The sequence below is a fragment of the Paramormyrops kingsleyae genome, chromosome 24, assembly GCF_048594095.1.
Source record: "Paramormyrops kingsleyae isolate MSU_618 chromosome 24, PKINGS_0.4, whole genome shotgun sequence".
NCBI lineage: Eukaryota > Metazoa > Chordata > Actinopteri > Osteoglossiformes > Mormyridae > Paramormyrops > Paramormyrops kingsleyae.
The window spans coordinates 27,503,631-27,514,767 of record NC_132820.1 but is presented as its reverse complement, the minus strand read 5'-3'; the positions used below and the strand labels follow the sequence as shown (position 1 = coordinate 27,514,767).

General features: G+C 46.4%; 1 long non-coding RNA gene across 1 annotated transcript; it reads left to right on the top strand.

The window, feature by feature from the left end:
* The first annotated feature begins 2,039 nt into the window (after window positions 1–2,039).
* Window positions 2,040–3,658, top strand: LOC140582363 (uncharacterized). The gene is made up of 2 exons (XR_011985306.1): window positions 2,040–2,224; window positions 3,316–3,658. It is a non-coding gene; the product is annotated as an uncharacterized lncRNA (long non-coding RNA).
* Window positions 3,659–11,137: the final 7,479 nt, after the last annotated feature.

Here is an 11,137-nt window from a genome sequence, read left to right as displayed (position 1 = left end):
GAAATCAGACAGGCACCTTCTGCAGGAAGCAGACAGGCACCTTTAGCAGGAAGCAGACAGGCACCTTCAGCAGGAGAAAGCAGACAGGCGCCTTCAGCAGGAGAAAGCAGACAGGCACCTTCAGCAGGAGAAAGCAGACAGGCACCTTCAGCAGGAGGAAGCAGACAGGCACCTTCAGCAGCAGGAAGCAGACAGGCACCTTCAGCAGGAGAAAGCAGACAGGCACCTTCAGCAGCAGGAAGCAGACAGGCACCTTCAGCAGGAGAAAGCAGACAGGCACCTTCAGCAGGAGAAATCAGACAGGCACCTTCTGCAGGAAGCAGACAGGCACCTTTAGCAGGAAGCAGACAGGCACCTTCAGCAGGAGAAAGCAGACAGGCGCCTTCAGCAGCAGGAAGCAGACAGGCGCCTTCAGCAGGAGAAAGCAGACAGGCACCTTCAGCAGGAGAAATCAGACAGGCACCTTCTGCAGGAAGCAGACAGGCACCTTTAGCAGGAAACAGACAGGCACCTTCAGCAGGAGAAAGCAGACAGGCGCCTTCAGCAGCAGGAAGCAGACAGGCGCCTTCAGCAGGAGAAAGCAGACAGGCACCTTCAGCAGGAGAAATCAGACAGGCACCTTCAGCAGCAGGAAGCAGACAGGCACCTTCAGCAGGAGGAAGCAGACAGGCACCTTCAGCAGGAGGAAGCAGACAGGCGCCTTCAACAGGAGAAAGCAGACAGGAGCCTTCAGCAGGAGAAAGCAGACAGGCACCTTCAGCGGCAGAAAGCAGACAGGAGCCTTCAGCAGGAGAAAGCAGACAGGCACCTTCAGCAGGAGGAAGCAGACAGGTGCCTTCAGCAGCAGGAAGCAGACAGGCACCTTCAGCAGGAGAAAGCAGACAGGCACCTTCAGCAGGAGAAATCAGACAGGCACCTTCAGCAGCAGGAAGCAGACAGGCACCTTCAGCAGGAGGAAGCAGACAGGCACCTTCAGCAGCAGGAAGCAGACAGGCACCTTCAGCGGCAGAAAGCAGACAGGAGCCTTCAGCAGGAGGAAGCAGACAGGAGCCTTCAGCAGCAGGAAGCAGACAGGCACCTTCAGCAGCAGGAAGCAGACAGGTACCTTCAGCAGCAGGAAGCAGACAGGCACCTTCAGCAGCAGGAAGCAGACAGGCGCCTTCAGCAGGAGAAAGCAGACAGGCACCTTCAGCAGCAGAAGGCAGACAGGCGCCTTCAACAGGAGAAAGCAGACAGGCGCCTTCAACAGGAGAAAGCAGACAGACGCCTTCAGCAGGAGAAAGCAGACAGGCGCCTTCAACAGGAGAAAGCAGACAGGCACCTTCAGCAGGAGAAAGCAGACAGGCACCTTCAACAGGAGAAAGCAGACAGGAGCCTTCAGCAGGAGAAAGCAGACAGGCACCTTCAGCGGCAGAAAGCAGACAGGAGCCTTCAGCAGGAGAAAGCAGACAGGCACCTTCAGCAGGAGAAAGCAGACAGGAGCCTTCAGCAGGAGAAAGCAGACAGGCACCTTCAGCGGCAGAAAGCAGACAGGAGCCTTCAGCAGGAGAAAGCAGACAGGCACCTTCAGCAGGAGGAAGCAGACAGGCACCTTCAGCAGGAGAAAGCAGACAGGCACCTTCAGCAGGAGGAAGCAGACAGGCACCTTCAGCAGCAGGAAGCAGACAGGCACCTTCAGCAGGAGAAAGCAGACAGGCACCTTCAGCAGGAGAAAGCAGACAGGCACCTTCAGCAGGAGGAAGCAGACAGGCACCTTCAGCAGGAGAAAGCAGACAGGCGCCTTCAGCAGGAGGAAGCAGACAGGCGCCTTCAACAGGAGAAAGCAGACAGGAGCCTTCAGCAGGAGAAAGCAGACAGGCACCTTCAGCGGCAGAAAGCAGACAGGCACCTTCAGCAGGAGGAAGCAGACAGGTGCCTTCAGCAGCAGGAAGCAGACAGGCACCTTCAGCAGGAGAAAGCAGACAGGCACCTTCAGCAGGAGGAAGCAGACAGGTGCCTTCAGCGGCAGAAAGCAGACAGGAGCCTTCAGCAGGAGGAAGCAGACAGGCGCCTTTAGCAGGAGAAAGCAGACAGGCACCTTCAGCTAGACCCTCACTGCAAAGGAGGAGACGGGGAGGCAGGAGGCTTTAAACAACACGGGCATAATGGAAAGTGTCTAATCAACTAATCAGTTTGAAGTGGGAGGCTGAAGCAGCACCCCTTAAATCTGGGGTTTCCACATCAGGTTAGGCAGGTTTCTCAAAATTGTAAACTTTTAAAAGCCTCTTTCCAGAAACACCCCCGAACCAACCTCACCTCCCTGCTACTGACCTCACTGTCCTACTGCCTTATCACACACACACACACACACACATACACACACATACACACACATACACATACGCGCGCGCGCGCATAGATCACTTTTGGGGACCTATGTCAGAACACCCTCACCTTGGGGACAAGGTTTTCCCAGTGCTTTGGAACCAAAATTATTGCTAAATACGGCTGATACGCATGCCGTCTACACGCCCATCAGTTGAAATTTCCAAAAAAATCAAATTTTAAAAATATGAAAAAAACCCTTGCAAATGAGGTCATGTATTTTTTAGGTGAATTTTGAGGACATAGTGACACACACACACAAAGTCCAGTTCAGCACTAATCTGAGGACATTTTTCACAAATGAGGACAAAAAACAGTTGTCAAGAAGAACTGACAATAAAATGTAATTCTCACTGTTTACAGTTTGCAAGAAGCATCAAATGCATTTTGTGATTGTTAGGAACAGTTTTTAAGTTGTTTGCTATTCATAACACGGGGGGGGGGGGGACATGAATCTATAGAACTGATCAGGAGAATGAAGTGTTAATGTGCAATGGAAATGCTGCAGAAAATAAGCAGTCTATTATTATCCATCGTGACAAATGGATAACTAGGGACAAAAAATTGTGACTAACAAGAACTTTTTATTTACTGTTTTTTCCATCCTATATGTACGTATGTAGGTATACATATACAGTATACACACAGGTATAAAATGGCATCTTTCATTAAACAAGACATAAGAATATACATTTCAAAATCATAAAGTCATAACTTGCTTTTAAAACTTAAAAAAATAGCTGCTGTTTGAAATATAAAGACGTGAGGGCTGAGTGAACATATGAAGCCTCGTATAGCTCTCAACTCTACTGTTCTGAAAAAATAAGACTATTATTATTCAACCTTAACAAACTCTTTTGTTCTTTGAAATACATCATACCTTTTCTCTTTAATGCTGTTATTCTATTTTTTACATAGAATTTAACCCCAGTCCATGTTCTGCTTTTCCAGGTTCTGCACTGAGACACTGGAGACACTCTTTCTTTCCAGGAACTCTACAAATTCTCATGAAGTTCATCATATGTCTCTCAACAGCTTTTACTTCCTCAACATTCCATGTTCGCTTGGATGATGCTTTGCCGCCACCACAACCAACATCCACATCTTCACTGTGAGACAGAGTAGAGTCAACAGACAAATTCTGTACATCACCAGACCTATGATCTTCAGGCAGACCATCATTCTGTTTGTCAGGTTCCTCTTCCTCAGAACTAGATGACTCATCAATGGTTGTTGGGTCGATTTTATAATCACAAACATTTCAGAAACGTATTAATAAACCTTTTAATTTAAACAGATTTCTGAATATACTTATTTAAAGATACTTTATATTTCTAATTATAAACACAAACATTTAATAAACTTTTCTTTAAGTTTAAAAATATTTATGACTATACAGTCATTTAAAGATACATTTAACAATACTAGCATACCATCTAGGTAGATTTCAATTTCATCCAATTTTTTCCCTTTGAAATCTGAAAGAGTTCCTTTTTCCATTGCCATTAACACTTTGCTCATTTTTGCCAGCTGAAGTGTTCCTTCAGGCAAGCGGTAATATTCCCTATGGACACGGATGTCATGGCCCAAAAAGTCAGCCAATTGGTCTGCTTCATTTTCTTCAAGATTTTAAACTTTGGACATCATGGCAATGTGTTTGCAAAGTTTAGTGGATGACAATGCTTCCGGTTGTTTAGCACCGCATTCTTTGGCAAACTGCTGTATGCAGTCCCTGCCACGGTATGCAGAAAGTGCCCCCGGTCGAGCAAACAAAAAAGGGTTTTCTGTTGGAACACCACATTGTTCTCTAAACTCCATCAGGAGCTCCATGGAATGAACCATGGAAGGTTTTAAAAGAACAGGAACCTTCCTACCTCGCTTGCCCCTAATCTCAAGACGCATAAAGTGTTCTTTCAAAGTCCGACATGCAGATGGCAAGATCATCATGAAGTTCTTTTTTGTTTCTTGATGCAAAGATGGACATGTGCATTTTTGAGACCTCACCCTCTCTTCTCCAGTTGAAAAGGATGACCTGTGTGAGGGTAACCTTGGTTAGTCCAGTGTAGCTGTCTCGTGAAGGACAAATCTTAAGTAGCCTAAGCATTTCTTCTTGCTTTTTTTCCAGGTGTGAGTGCAACAGTTTCACATCTTGAGTAAAGGGCAGCAACTGAGGTGTGTTCCACTTTGCTTCCCTTAGTGTAGTTAAGGCACAGCTAGAAATGCACTCACTCCACTTAGACTGATGTACTTGAACGTAACGACGAGCAGATTTTGCTAGATCATTATCTCCAACAATTGTGGCATTGCTCTCAACAATGCTTGCAATTTTCTTAAGAGAATGACCAAGTTTCATAGCCAGTGATGGAATTTGGTATGAATGTGTTTCTTCATCGTAGCCAGCTACTACTTTCATGGCTTTAACCACATGAGGGAAGTTGGACGGTATAACAAAATCTTCCATCTTGCGCAGTGGTGTGCACTTTTGTGCTTCCTGCAGAAGTCTACCAATCTCTCTAAGTTTCTGCCGTATGTAATCATGCTTGCCCTTGTCTGATCCTATTTTATTGAAGAAATGCTGTCCCACCTGGAGGATACATCTATCACTCCTAACTATGGAAGAAATTTCATTATATGCCATGTTGCAAAGCACGTCCTTGAAGCTCTGGTTAACATCTAGACCTACTGGTGTAGACATTGCACATAATGATCGAACATATTTTTTACCACCTTCCGATGGATCTGGATTTGGATTTTGCGGACAGATTTTAATATGTTTCCAAAGGGTGTCCTTAGAGTACAGACCTTGACAGTGAAGGCAATGTATGTAATCTTTAGCTTTTCTGGTCTTCGTAGGACGATAACAAGCAACCATGTTTCCTGATCCTACTCTGACAGCATCTACATTATGAGTAAAATTGCCACGTTTCCTCAGAATGCTTAGCTGGATGTGACGTTCTCTTGAATTCTTTGAAAATCGTAAAACTTTTGCAACTTCTTTCTCAGAACTATGGGCAGATTCTAAATGTCTTGCGATTTTTGAAAATGGTTTTCCACAAAATAAGCAGTACTGCTTCTTGGTGTATTTGCCCTGTACACTTTGAGATGATGACACGCTGATGGAGTTACAAGCAAAAACACTTTCTTCACTATGTGGGAAATCTTGGGTTAACAATTGAGAAGACTTTCTCGTCTTAGTAGGCTCATTGTGAATCTGTTCTTTTTGTCTTGATAATTCCGGAAATCTTTGGCCGCTTTGGGATTTCTTGACAACAGGAGATAGAGAACTACTTTGGTTGGACTCATCGGAGGAGCTTCCGTCGCTATCTGGCACACAGTCTGCATCACTATAGTCAGTGTATTCAGAAACATCAGATAAACTGTAAGTGTTCATCACAGTCTCCTGCAAAAGAAATAATAATTCAATGGTTAGTGCTTCAAATTACATGAGGTTAATTACAATTATACCATCTTAAGCATAAAATCAGGAAACTACCAATTTTGTATTTTGTTATGACAGTTCCACGCAGGGAAAACTGGTTCAACATGCAATAAAATCCAACTAGCTGGCTTTATTTTAAACACTGCAGAAATAAAATAAACACTTCAAACTTTATGTTGGGCTATTGTAAACTGAATACAGTGGTACCTCAGTTCTCGAACTCATTAGAACTCGAATTTCTTAAAAGTCGAACCAACCAGTTCGAAAAAAAATTACCTAGAGCTCGATCTGAGTCTCAGAAGTCAAACCGTGAATGCCGACCTAAGATAACTTGTACGCGCGGGGAAATGAGTCACGTGGGGAAATGAGTCACGCCTCACGTCTCTCAGCGGAAACAAAGGGTAAAGTTTCAATCTCAGCCTTGCATTCGCTGTGATAGCATCGTGCATGTTTACACTAGCTGAATACAAGTATTTAGACAGTAAAAATTCATTTAGACAATGATAGACAGTAACAGTAATTATTATTATATAATAAAAAAACTGTAAAAAAATAAAGATTTCTTATTCATTATTTTAATATTGATAATAAACCATTAATACGTTTAATTATAATAACATTGTTGTGCAGAGTGGGGATGGAACGGAGACAAAGGCACAGACGTCAGGGTATCAGGGAATACGGGGTTTAATTACAGGTAAGGCAGGCAAACTGCAGACGGACAATACAATGACTGAGTGGCTGGGAAAACAAACTGAAACATGGACAAAATACAGAGGACTAATGACAACAACCAGAAACAGTTGATCACACGGGGATTCCACACGGGGTTAATGAGGGGGCGTGGGACGATCGAGGCAGGACACATTGTTTGGATACATTTATTTTCTTACTTTACAAATGATTAACACAGATGATGTGTTTAGTACAGTATATGCTCTTCTTGTTTTATCTGGTTTATTTTGTGGTTAAATGCAAAAAAAAAAAAAAAAACATATTTAGGTGTCATTTTTTGGGGCCGGGAACCAATTAATTGGTTTTCCATTATTTCTTATGGGGAAAATTCGATCACAACTCAAACTTTTTAGGATTCGATCCGGAGTTCTGAACGGATTATATTCGAGTTCTGAGGTACCACTGTATCTGTAAGCTTAACTTTATCATGTAAACTGAAAACAAGTAAAAAGTGTGAAGTATTTTAAATTTTACAGATTTTCAGAAACTGTAGGTAGAGAAAAATGAAAGAGAACCAAAAGCCAATGTTCAAAATGTCAAGTCAAGTCAAGTCAAGTAGGCTTTATTGTCACTTCAACCATATACAGGTAGTACACAGTGAAACGAAACAACGTTCCTCCAGGACCAAGGTGCTACATGCAACATAGATTTACAACATAAATTAACAGAAAAACTAAAACTAGCTAACTAAGAGGCCTAGTTAGCTGGCTAGCAGAGACAAGACAGATTGACAAAATAATTTTACAACATAGTGCACGTTCGAGTGTGCAAACAAGAGCAACAACAAAAGTGCGATAAACACGACATAACATAACATAATAATATGGTGTTGAGGTGATGAGTTGAGGTAGTGGAGAAACAGTAGAGGTTCCTTAACGTAGCAGCAAGAATTTAGGAATTAGTGCAAAAAGTAATCCAGTATTGAATATGAGCAGGCAGCAGGGAGATGGCAGGATGAGGACAGTGAGCAGGTAGCAGGGAGATGGCAGGATGAGGACAGTGAGCAGGACAGTGAGCAGGCAGCAGGGAGATGGCAGGATGAGGACAGTGAGCAGGTAGCAGGGAGATGGCAGGATGAGGACAGTGAGCAGGCAGCAGGGAGATGGCAGGATGAGGACAGTGAGCAGGTAGCAGGGAGATGGCAGGATGAGGACAGTGAGCAGGTAGCAGGGAGATGGCAGGATGAGGACAGTGAGCAGGTAGCAGGGAGATGGCAGGATGAGGACAGTGAGCAGGCAGCAGGGAGATGGCAGGATGAGGACAGTGAGCAGGTAGCAGGGAGATGGCAGGATGAGGACAGTGAGCAGACAGCAGGGAGATGGCAGGATGAGGACAGTGTGCAGGACAGTGAGCAGGTAGCAGGGAGATGGCAGGATGAGCACAGTGAGCAGGACAGTGAGCAGGCAGCAGGGAGATGGCAGGATGAGGACAGTGAGCAGGCAGCAGGGAGATGGCAGGATGAGGACAGTGAGCAGGTAGCAGGGAGATGGCAGGATGAGGACAGTGAGCAGGTAGCAGGGAGATGGCAGGATGAGGACAGTGAGCAGGTAGCAGGGAGATGGCAGGATGAGGACAGTGAGCAGGTAGCAGGGAGATGGCAGGATGAGGACAGTGAGCAGGTAGCAGGGAGATGGCAGGATGAGGACAGTGTGCAGGCAGCAGGGAGATGGCAGGATGAGGACAGTGTGCAGGCAGCAGGGAGATGGCAGGATGAGGACAGTGTGCAGGCAGCAGGGAGATGGCAGGATGAGGACAGTGTGCAGGCAGCAGGGAGATGGCAGGATGAGGACAGTGTGCAGGCAGCAGGGAGATGGCAGGATGAGGACAGTGTGCAGGCAGCAGGGAGATGGCAGGATGAGGACAGTGTGCAGGCAGCAGGGAGATGGCAGGATGAGGACAGTGTGCAGGCAGCAGGGAGATGGCAGGATGAGGACAGTGAGCAGGCAGCAGGGAGATGGCAGGATGAGGACAGTGAGCAGGCAGCAGGGAGATGGCAGGATGAGGACAGTGAGCAGGCAGCAGGGAGATGGCAGGATGAGGACAGTGTGCAGGCAGCAGGGAGATGGCAGGATGAGGACAGTGTGCAGGCAGCAGGAAGATGGCAGGATGAGCACAGTGTGCAGGCAGCAGGGAGATGGCAGGATGAGGACAGTGTACAGGCAGCAGGGAGATGGCAGGATGAGGACAGTGAGCAGGCAGCAGGAAGATGGCAGGATGAGGACAGTGAGCAGGCAGCAGGAAGATGGCAGGATGAGGACAGTGAGCAGGTAGCAGGGAGATGGCAGGATGAGCACAGTGAGCAGGTAGCAGGGAGATGGCAGGATGAGGACAGTGAGCAGGTAGCAGGGAGATGGCAGGATGAGGACAGTGAGCAGGTAGCAGGGAGATGGCAGGATGAGGACAGTGAGCAGGTAGCAGGGAGATGGCAGGATGAGCACAGTGAGCAGGTAGCAGGGAGATGGCAGGATGAGGACAGTGAGCAGGTAGCAGGGAGATGGCAGGATGAGGACAGTGAGCAGGCAGCAGGGAGATGGCAGGATGAGCACAGTGAGCAGATAGCAGGGAGATGGCAGGATGAGCACAGTGAGCAGGTAGCAGGGAGATGGCAGGATGAGCACAGTGAGCAGGCAGCAGGGAGATGGCAGGATGAGCACAGTGAGCAGGTAGCAGGGAGATGGCAGGATGAGCACAGTGAGCAGGCAGCAGGGAGATGGCAGGATGAGGACAGTGAGCAGGTAGCAGGGAGATGGCAGGATGAGCACAGTGAGCAGGTAGCAGGGAGATGGCAGGATGAGGACAGTGAGCAGGTAGCAGGGAGATGGCAGGATGAGGACAGTGAGCAGGCAGCAGGGAGATGGCAGGATGAGCACAGTGAGCAGATAGCAGGGAGATGGCAGGATGAGCACAGTGAGCAGGTAGCAGGGAGATGGCAGGATGAGCACAGTGAGCAGGTAGCAGGGAGATGGCAGGATGAGCACAGTGAGCAGGTAGCAGGGAGATGGCAGGATGAGCACAGTGAGCAGGTAGCAGGGAGATGGCAGGAGGTGAGTTAGAAATTAAGCTGTACTTTAAGATCTACTGCATCATCAAGACAGATATTAGCCTAACATTTAAATATGTATTTCTGAAGGCTGTTGGAGCTGGGGGGACTGAGAGGGCAGGAATAACACCAGACTGCTGGACCAGACCAGGCTGTTTGTAAATGTATAGGCTTATTACTTTTACTAGTATACTTCTCCTAGGATAATTCCTGGGAGTTATCAAAACCAAGTTCTTTTGGATAGGGATAAGGATAATGAGATCTTCTGTATTGATTCTCATTTTGTCGCATGTCCAGACCATGACTGTGTGTTACATACATGTTAGTAAACACTCCTAGCGCATCTTGCACTCTTAACATTGATCCTGGTGGCGACTATTCGTATTGACGCGGTAGCGGACCGTAATGGTCATAGAAGTGTCATGAAGGCAGTACCCCCCAATTATGGAGGGTAATTCACACTCTGCAGGAGGGGGATAGACAATTTAAATTCAGAGGTACAGTGACAGCGTGACCGGTATTGGTGGGGAAGGTGAAAATGCAACCTTTCCCTATATGTCTTGCAAACAAGGTAGTGAAATTGAAGCAATACCGAATTTCCGGAGGGTAGCAGGAGATATCTGAAAAAAAACAACTTCTGGCATGTAATTGGACATTATTAGAAATGGAACAGATGACAATAGGACACGATGTCCTACTATGACCTAGAATTCATATTATGATTGTTATTTGTATACTGATTCTCAGTCAGTAGCGAATGGTATACCTGTTTGGATGCCTACGTGGAGAAATCAAAATTGGAAAATTAGGAACAAGGAAGTTTGCGGTAAAGAATTATGGGAGCGAGTCTGGAAATAAGTAAAGAGAATAAAAACACAGGTATGTGGGTTCAACAATAAGACGAACCACCTAAACCTGCAGAAGTTATAGCTATGGGACAAGATAACACCGTGGATGTTATGGAGCCAGGCGCCAAAATTGCCGACATCTCCCAGTTAATAAATGTTAGTTATGAGAAAACTAATGTGCATGTGAGTTCTTCTTTATGTGTATAGGATGGTTCTGGTGGTGGGTGTGGCCGACACTGCTGGTGATGTTCGGCTATGCTGCAGTCCCAGGGACCAAGATGGAACACATTTCCACCTTCAAGCTTAGGTGGAAAAACAGCACCGAGACCCGGCAGCAGGACAACTTCACTTGTCCAGCCAACAAATCCTGCTTCATCATTGTGAACAGGAGCAAATGTGAACTGGAGTGAGATGTACTTCTGGAGGGGGTGTTATAGGGGAGAGAACATTCCCATCCTCGCATCTGCCAGAGTGCCCCCTCAAGTGGGTGTGGAGGTGTGACTTAACTCGATGGATGAATTGGACTGAATGTACTATGACTCATGGAGGTCGACCGATATGGGTTTTTCAATAGCTGATGCCGATATTTAGGAGTCAGGGTCAGGCGATGGCCGATATATGCTGCCGGTTTTTTTTGGCCGATAATTAGACGTTTTCCCCTTTATATGCATGTTAAAATATCCCACTAATAATGACAAACGATACACAAAA